Here is a 7900-nt window from a genome sequence, read left to right as displayed (position 1 = left end):
CAGACTCTCACTTATACGGACAGCCAGTCACAACATACACAAATACAATAACACAGACAGCAAATCACATACAATACAACCCCCAGATTCCTAGCCGCCCGCAAACTCTCACCTATGTGAACAGCCAGTCACACACAACATACAATAACACAGACACAAAACATCACATCACGTACTACACAACCCCCAGATACCCAACCGCCTGCAAACTCTCACCTATGCGAACAGCCAGGCATCTACACAGACAGTAGGCCTACTAGCCTGACGTCGTCATACTCTATGAGTCAGAATATGAGCCTGATACTGCTCCATTGGGACGTAATTATGGGGCGTGTTTCAACTGATACAGGGGGGGAATGCCTCTGCACTCAATTGGATAGACCTAACCAATCAGAGCAACAAAATAGCTTACCGTGAGGTGTAGAAGAAAACACACGAACCATCCTTCTTCTCCTATATCCCCTCCGTTTTTAAAAATAATTCTGTTGAACAGTGATATGCTACAAACATGTTAAACAGCTGGGAAAGGCTGTCGCAAATATTAATTTTCCATATGGCCAAATGTATCCTTCTAGCCACAGCGTTTTTGTTTCAAACATAAGCCTAATCTAAGCGTGCTCAGATGACGTGATAGACCAGGCGCTGTTGCTCACCTGTCCATCATCGTAAAGTCTAATTTGATTGGTCCGCCTGATATAGGGCGAGCATACTTCCACCACAATGGAGCAATGCCAGACCGAACTTCCCGACCTCAAATGTTGTGGGCAGGACTAAGTTCTGAATGGCACCCAGGCTATAGGCCTACAGTAAAACATAGACAATAGAGTGTGTGTATGTGTGCGCAAGTGTGCGAGTCTTAGTGGTTAAATCCCTGATTTACTTTCAGCCAATGTTTTACCTTACTGCTAAATGATGTCAGTTCTGTTTGCGTTTTTAGTTTCAATCGGTAAGTCATTCCAAAAGCGGGTTCCTATTACTGAAAAACATGACTGGCCGAAAGAAGTTTTGCGCCCAGTACTCAGTTCCTCTTTTTCCCTTGCAGCGTGTTTACCTCGTGAGGATTGTGGCCGCACGGCTTTAACCCTTCCAGGGTTAGGGTTCTTTCATAGGGCCCAAAGCAGACTCCCTGTCTATAGTGTGACGGATACTGGCAGGTCTTAGACCTCGCCCTGTTGTTTGGTTTGGTTCTTTCTCTTTCTCTCTCTCTCTCTCTCTCTCTTCTTGTCAAGCAGGTGATGGTGATCAGGTGTGCCTAATTGGCAGGAGTATAAAACTCCTGCATCTACAGTCGGGGCTACTTCCTCCTCCCAGCATTTGGCTTTCGTTGTCTGTTTGTTAAACTCCTAGACTGACTGCATGACATTTGTGGTTTCTACCATTTTACTGACTGGGCAATACACCACTTTATCTTTATTATTTAGTCTTTGTTAACATTACTTTTATTTAACAAATTCACTTGATTATTTTGGAATCTGCATGTGGCCTCCCTGTTCATGTTTCATGCCAAAGTCCTTTTAGGCAAGTCCCTCCACTCGGCGGCCATATACCAACGTTTTATGGGCACTCATCGGGCACAGTCTTTGGGTCGAACTGCGCGTGCGCAAGGCTTCACAACACATGATTGGCACGATGTCTTCACAACACACCATATGATTGGCTCAATGTATTCACATCACACCACATGATTGGCTCAATGTATTCACATGTCGACGTTTTGCAGAGGAAGGGGTGGGATATGTGTAGACAACGGCCATATTGGCGTGACAAACTAGCCCCATGCATTTCTATGGAGTATTTTTTGAGTGCTGTGTCTCCACATTAGAAAGTCTCTGTTCATGCCTAGAGCCAGCATGTCACAATAGACCCTTTCAACAAGGTAAACAAAAACAATGCTTGAACGTTCTATTTGGGCCCCAATCTACTTCCTCTGCATTAAGATAACATATGGAATGTTAAAAAGGAAGTCTTGTGGGGCCAACTATGATGCTGATAATGGAACTCTCTTGAAAGGGTCACAGTAGGCAAGCAGGAGCCTGAAATTCTCTCAGCTTTTTTCTTTTATTCACACCTCTAGGTACGGCTGGCGGTATCCTGTTGATCATGGGATGGCTACAGGCAGCCCACAGGCCAAAGCTGGCCTCCGTCCTAGATTATGTCACAATCTTCACCCCTTCTTCTGTCCTCGGGCTCTGACAAGAACTGGTTTTCATTGGGCTTGTGGTCCGACGATTCACTCATGTTGTTCAGTCATCGACACCATGTCCCTCCAGGATTTCGTGGGTCTTTTCAGAGATTGTCTTTTCTAAAGAATTGTGATGGAATTGTGGTGTTTATAGGTGTTTGTTGCAAAGAAATTGCAGGAAGAAGAGAAAATTCCAAAAATAGTTGCACATTTTTATTTTATTTATTTATTTTAAATTTAGGACAAATAACAGTATAATACTAAATTCACACTGATCATCTTGATGTTGTTATTAAAATAAGAAGAAAAGTTAAGGATTACAAAAAGTCAAAGTACTTTATTTGTAGCTAAATGAAAAAATGCTTTGGCTGGTGTAATTCACTAAGCAGTATAACCTTTTGTAGAACAGTCCAAAAAAGACAGCCACCCCCTAAAAAGATATCAATATGTTTCAATAGGCTATATTTTGGAATTCATATTCAGTTGATATCTTTTTTTAATAATTCATATGACCTGCATAATAAGTAAGCATTTAGTAATTTCAGTAGGCTATTTCATATTGATTTTTAAATTATTAGGTTACGCCTCTCTTTAATGTCATTACATTGCATCCCACTTTCGGCAACAAGTAGAAATAACTTTTTGCATAGTGCATTATATGGATGCAATTTAGGGATGTTTTCTATGTCATTAGTTAAAATGTTAAAAAATAACGAATGAAATCTTTCTTGGATCATAAAAGAGATAAGTGTCTATTATTATTTGTTATTAATTTCTATGATTTTAGTAAGCAGGCTACACGAATTACAAACAAACATGACGTGAGCTAACAAGGACATCTCCAGATGTAAAAGTTTGCCAATGGTTGCATAGCCAACTCAAATGTCAATAAACCAAGTAGGCCTACATGAACTGTACCCTCCAGAATTATTGGCACCTTTGGTAAAGTTGACTAAAAACAGGTATAAAAAAATAAACTTTTGATGATTTATTGTAATCTCACAATGAAAACAATAAGGGAAAATCCAACCTTGAAGGAAAGCAAATGTATTCTGAAAAAAAAGGAAAAGAAATAAACATGATAAAACAAAATGAGCAAAAATCCACTTTAAAGACACCATTTTTTTTGTGAATGAATAATGTAAAGTAAATAAATAAATAAATAAATGTTCTTCCTCAAGTATAACAAAATTGCAAGGTCGCCCAGAATTTGCGGGGATTGGCTGAATTTGTGTTCATTGTTATGATCGCAACATCGCAAATTCCAAGTACGTGGATTAGTGACAAACCTGGGTAAGTTCGAAGTAAGTGGTAAACCTCCTATAAGAGCTGTACTGTATGGCTTAATTCTCCTAAAATAATAGTCTGGCCCTGCCTGCTCTCTTCAGGTATTTCTACCCCTCCCAAACTGCGTTAAAATGATGTAGGCTTAGTTAACAGCCAGAATTTCAAAGTTTTCCCGGAGGAGAAACTCCTGGACCCCAGCTAATATGATCTGCACCCCCTCTCACAAAATACTTCCAAGGTCCCTGCCACCGGCCCGTCAGAAATATTACAACTGTTGTAAGGTTGGGAACCCCTGGACAGGATAACTGCATTTAAACCATTGTTTGCAAAAAAAATGTTTCCTTTAGATACAAAAGGATTATATAAATAAATTTCATCGAACCCCGACCCTGAGCAAGGCACCTAACCTCTCACTGCTCCCCGAGCGTCGCTGTTGTTGCAGGCAGCTCACTGCGCTGGGATTAGTGTGTGCTTCACCTCACTGTGTGTTCACTGTGTGCTGAGTGTGTTTCACTAATTTACGGATTGGGATGAATGCAGAGACCAAATTTCCCTCACTGGATCAAACCCTCCGGTAACAAGTCCGAAGCGCTAACCAGTAGGCCACGGCATGCTACATATTCAGAGTTCATTGACCCCACCAACCATTCTGTGACAGAGATGCATGCATTGTCCAGAGCGGATCCACAAAATGGGTCCACTAGTGTGATGGTTCCAGAACAGATGAAGATTACCAATCAAAACCAAAACCTGCCCAAGCTCTACCTGTATCGGCTCGTGAAGTACTGCATTCATCTTGGATCTGATCAGGGCCATGCAGGGCCAAGACTAATGCGGAGTTGAGGGGTCCCTTTATCATAGCCATCTTATCCAGTGTTCCACAAGGGCAGCAGCCCAGGGGCCCTACACTTTAGGGGCAGACAGTAGGGACCATGAAAATGAAGGTGTTGTTAATAAAATAAATTTGATAAAAAATATATTCAAACTTTTTGCATTACATTTAGTCATTTAGTAGACACTGTCATCCAAAGCGACTTACACAATTCAATTATATTACAAGGGCCATTGTCCCTGGAGCAACTCGGGGTTCAGCGCCTTGCTCAAGGGCACAACGAAGCCGGATATTGAACCTACAACTGCATGCTAGCCCAGCTCCTTAGCCACTACGCTACCACCACCCCTGGCATGGGTCATATTATGAGAGATAGAAGAGTGGTTGCACTAATGCCATCAGTTGGTGGTGGTTAATGTGGTTCCCCCTTTCACTGTGAAGCGCTTTGAGTGTCGTGAGAAGCGCTTTACAAATGTTGTCAGGCAATGTTGTCAAACGTTAAACATGGACATTTCAATGCTGGTTACATCCCTGGGAAATCGGAAGTGAATGAAGGGTACCCACTCCCATGACCCATTCTCAGTCTCAACTGAGATTTGAGAATTGGCCTGATGTGAGCCAGGCTAAATTAAACTGGCATGCATTGTTTCTCTGTTGCATTTTCCCAGTCAATCAGAGGTTGTCTTGTTGGGAAGTCAAGTAGCAAAAAGGGTGACATTAGCAGGATTAAGGAGCTTCACTCCATGGGGGGAACTGTGGTGCAAGGGGCAGCTTTCTTACCACATTTGGGTCCAAGGGTTCGATTCCAACCCACTGTTTTTTCCCAATCCCACCCCATCTCTCTCTTCTACTCACCTCCTGTTACTCTTCACGGTCCTCTAAAAAAAAGGGACACAATTTTAGCTGCAGTTTAGCTGCACTTTGCAAGGCAGAAGAGTCAGTGAAGACAGACAGATCAGAGATGGCTGAACAAGAGGCAAGAGACAAATAGTGGCACACACCACTATTGTCTGTCTGTCTGCTTCTTCACCCCCTCCATGTCTTGAACTGTCTGTCCACTAGCCACTTTTTACCACTGTCTTCTGCCTCACTGTTTGCGTGCTATATTAGCACATATGCATAACCCCTCCCTCCATGCCACAGCCGAACTGTGACCACACGTATACCTTCCTTAATATAGTTATATGTATATAGACTTTATTCTTCATTCTTGCACTGTTTGACTTACTCATTCACACAGAGCACCTTACCTTACCTTATGCACAAAGAATCACAGGCTCAGTCCCTGCCAGTCCCTGTCATTGCAAGCGCATCTTGTTTGATTAATCACCCATTATGTGGAAACTGTTTTTTTAGAATTGTGTTATTTAGTATAATTTGTATTTTAGTATATTTAGTATTTAGTATATATTTATCTTCTACTGTCCTTATTGCTTAGTTGTGTTTTTATATTATATACTTTTAATTACTTTCTGCTGTTAGTAAATGTGTGTGTGTGTGTTGTCTGTATGCTACTGTGACCTTGAATTTCCCCTGGGGATCAATAAAATATCTATCTATCTACCTATCTATCTATCTATCTATCTATCTGCCTAGATTAAGTATTGGTGCTTAACTTCTGTTGCCACTCAAAGGGGAAAGTTAGGGCCACGTTGGGAACCAGAACTCTACGCTGTGGTGTCTCAGCTTTCATCAGGCAAGTCCGTGAGACCAGAGATGGAAGGATCCTGCTGGAACATGAACCTGAATCACCTTATCATGTAAGGCCAGGACAAGAATTTGGTGCAGAGGCCCATGGGAATATAACTGGATTGGTGAGTATTTTAAGGGGGTAATACTGGAGCAGGTTATGTAAATTGATGACCTTTGGATTTTCCAGTGTGGCAAGGAGCCCTCAAAACCAGCGCTTTGAGAAAGGACAGGGCCAGGGAGGGAATGTTTTATAGTGGATCACCTACCCTATTATAGGTCGAGGTCATGCCCAGTCAAGTAAGATACCAGAACGGTCATATACTGTCACATATTACAACTTTGCTCTTGGCTGGCATACAAACAACCCCACCGATGTAAGTGGCTTTGGAGAGAACTGTTGGTAGAACATCAGTTTATCTTGATGGGACAAGACATTTAGTCACCTCATAGAAACCCAACTCGTGTAAGCAACCACAACTCTCAAACCCAACAATCTTTCCCAAACCCCCCCCGTTTCCTTCCACATTGTCATCTTTTCCTTTCACTTCCTGGCTGCTTCTTATCTCCCCAATACAGGCTGAAGCTTTCTGCCAGCTTGCAAGACATAATCTGCTCCTGCTTAAACTCACCCTCGGGGATATTTTGTCAGTTAACTTCTCTTTAGTCCTGTTGGGTGCACCCACATGGTTATATTTCAGTGCAGCAGCTGCTGCTATTGGTTACAAGCCCAATACTGTCGCCCCTGGGGGCTCCTTCTCAGCCAGCTCTTTCTCAACCAATTGCATATCTTCCTTTGTATTCAGTGGTATCAACAGACCTTATGTGATGAACAATTAGGACTTTGTTTATGGGGGGAGAAGGTGGTAAGAGGGAAATTGTGTCTATTGGGAAATGTTACCAAGAGTCGTCATATTAACTACATGAATTGTTTGGCCATAATTCTATACTCAATAAAGCATTCCGTCAACTTGTTAGAAGACACAAAGCCTTGAAGTAATAGAAATAAGGATACTATTCTATAAATGTATAGAATTCTATAAATTCATTAATTTAGCCTACTCTTACTTTAAGCTTTGTCAAATTGTGTTCAAAAAGACTAAACAAATGTATGTATAAAGATGAGTAAATGGCTTATACATGGCTTCCACCTTAAACCTCAATTGATTTATACAATAATTACCAGGGTTCCCACTCTTAAGTGAAATGTAAAATTCCATGACTTTTCCCCTAACAAAAAAACCCTGCATTTCCATGACCTACTATATAATGAAGGTTAAAATATACTGACCAAAGATTTCAGAACAGTCGCATAGTACAGTATAGTGGGAGGTAAATACATGGGCATTGTATAAACAATGTTAGGCTAACCACAACTACTCAAGCAAGCAGTAAAACTAATAACCAGATATACACCAATTCTGAGAGGAAATATATTTGTATTAATGTATTTTGGCAAGTAAATTTTAAACTGCTACAACAAAATTCTGAAATTCCATGACTGGCCCCAAAATGATAAAACTCCCTGACTTTCCATGTCTGAACTTTCTAAAATTCCATTATATTCCAGAAATTCCATGACCCATGAGAACCCTGAATTACACAAATACATACATTTTATATTCCTGATTAACTCCTGTCCAAAGGGTGCAAAGAATTGAAACTGTACCATTTTCTACCAGATAAATAGTTTTTTGGGATTTCATGAAGTTTTTCACGTTTTCCAATTTCCAGTTTGTGCATATAGGTAAAGGTTCACTGTATTCCAATAATTGTTTCACATGTACTAAAATGCTAGTTATACAAGGCACTGACAATGTATGTATTGTATACATATATCAACCCGTATATTAATGGCAAATACATATTATCTCAAAATAAGCAGAGACAAGGAACTTTTATGAATACTT

Source organism: Alosa alosa, chromosome 13 (genome assembly GCF_017589495.1).
Source record: "Alosa alosa isolate M-15738 ecotype Scorff River chromosome 13, AALO_Geno_1.1, whole genome shotgun sequence".
Lineage (NCBI taxonomy): Eukaryota > Metazoa > Chordata > Actinopteri > Clupeiformes > Clupeidae > Alosa > Alosa alosa.
Note: the sequence above shows the minus strand (reverse complement) of the source record.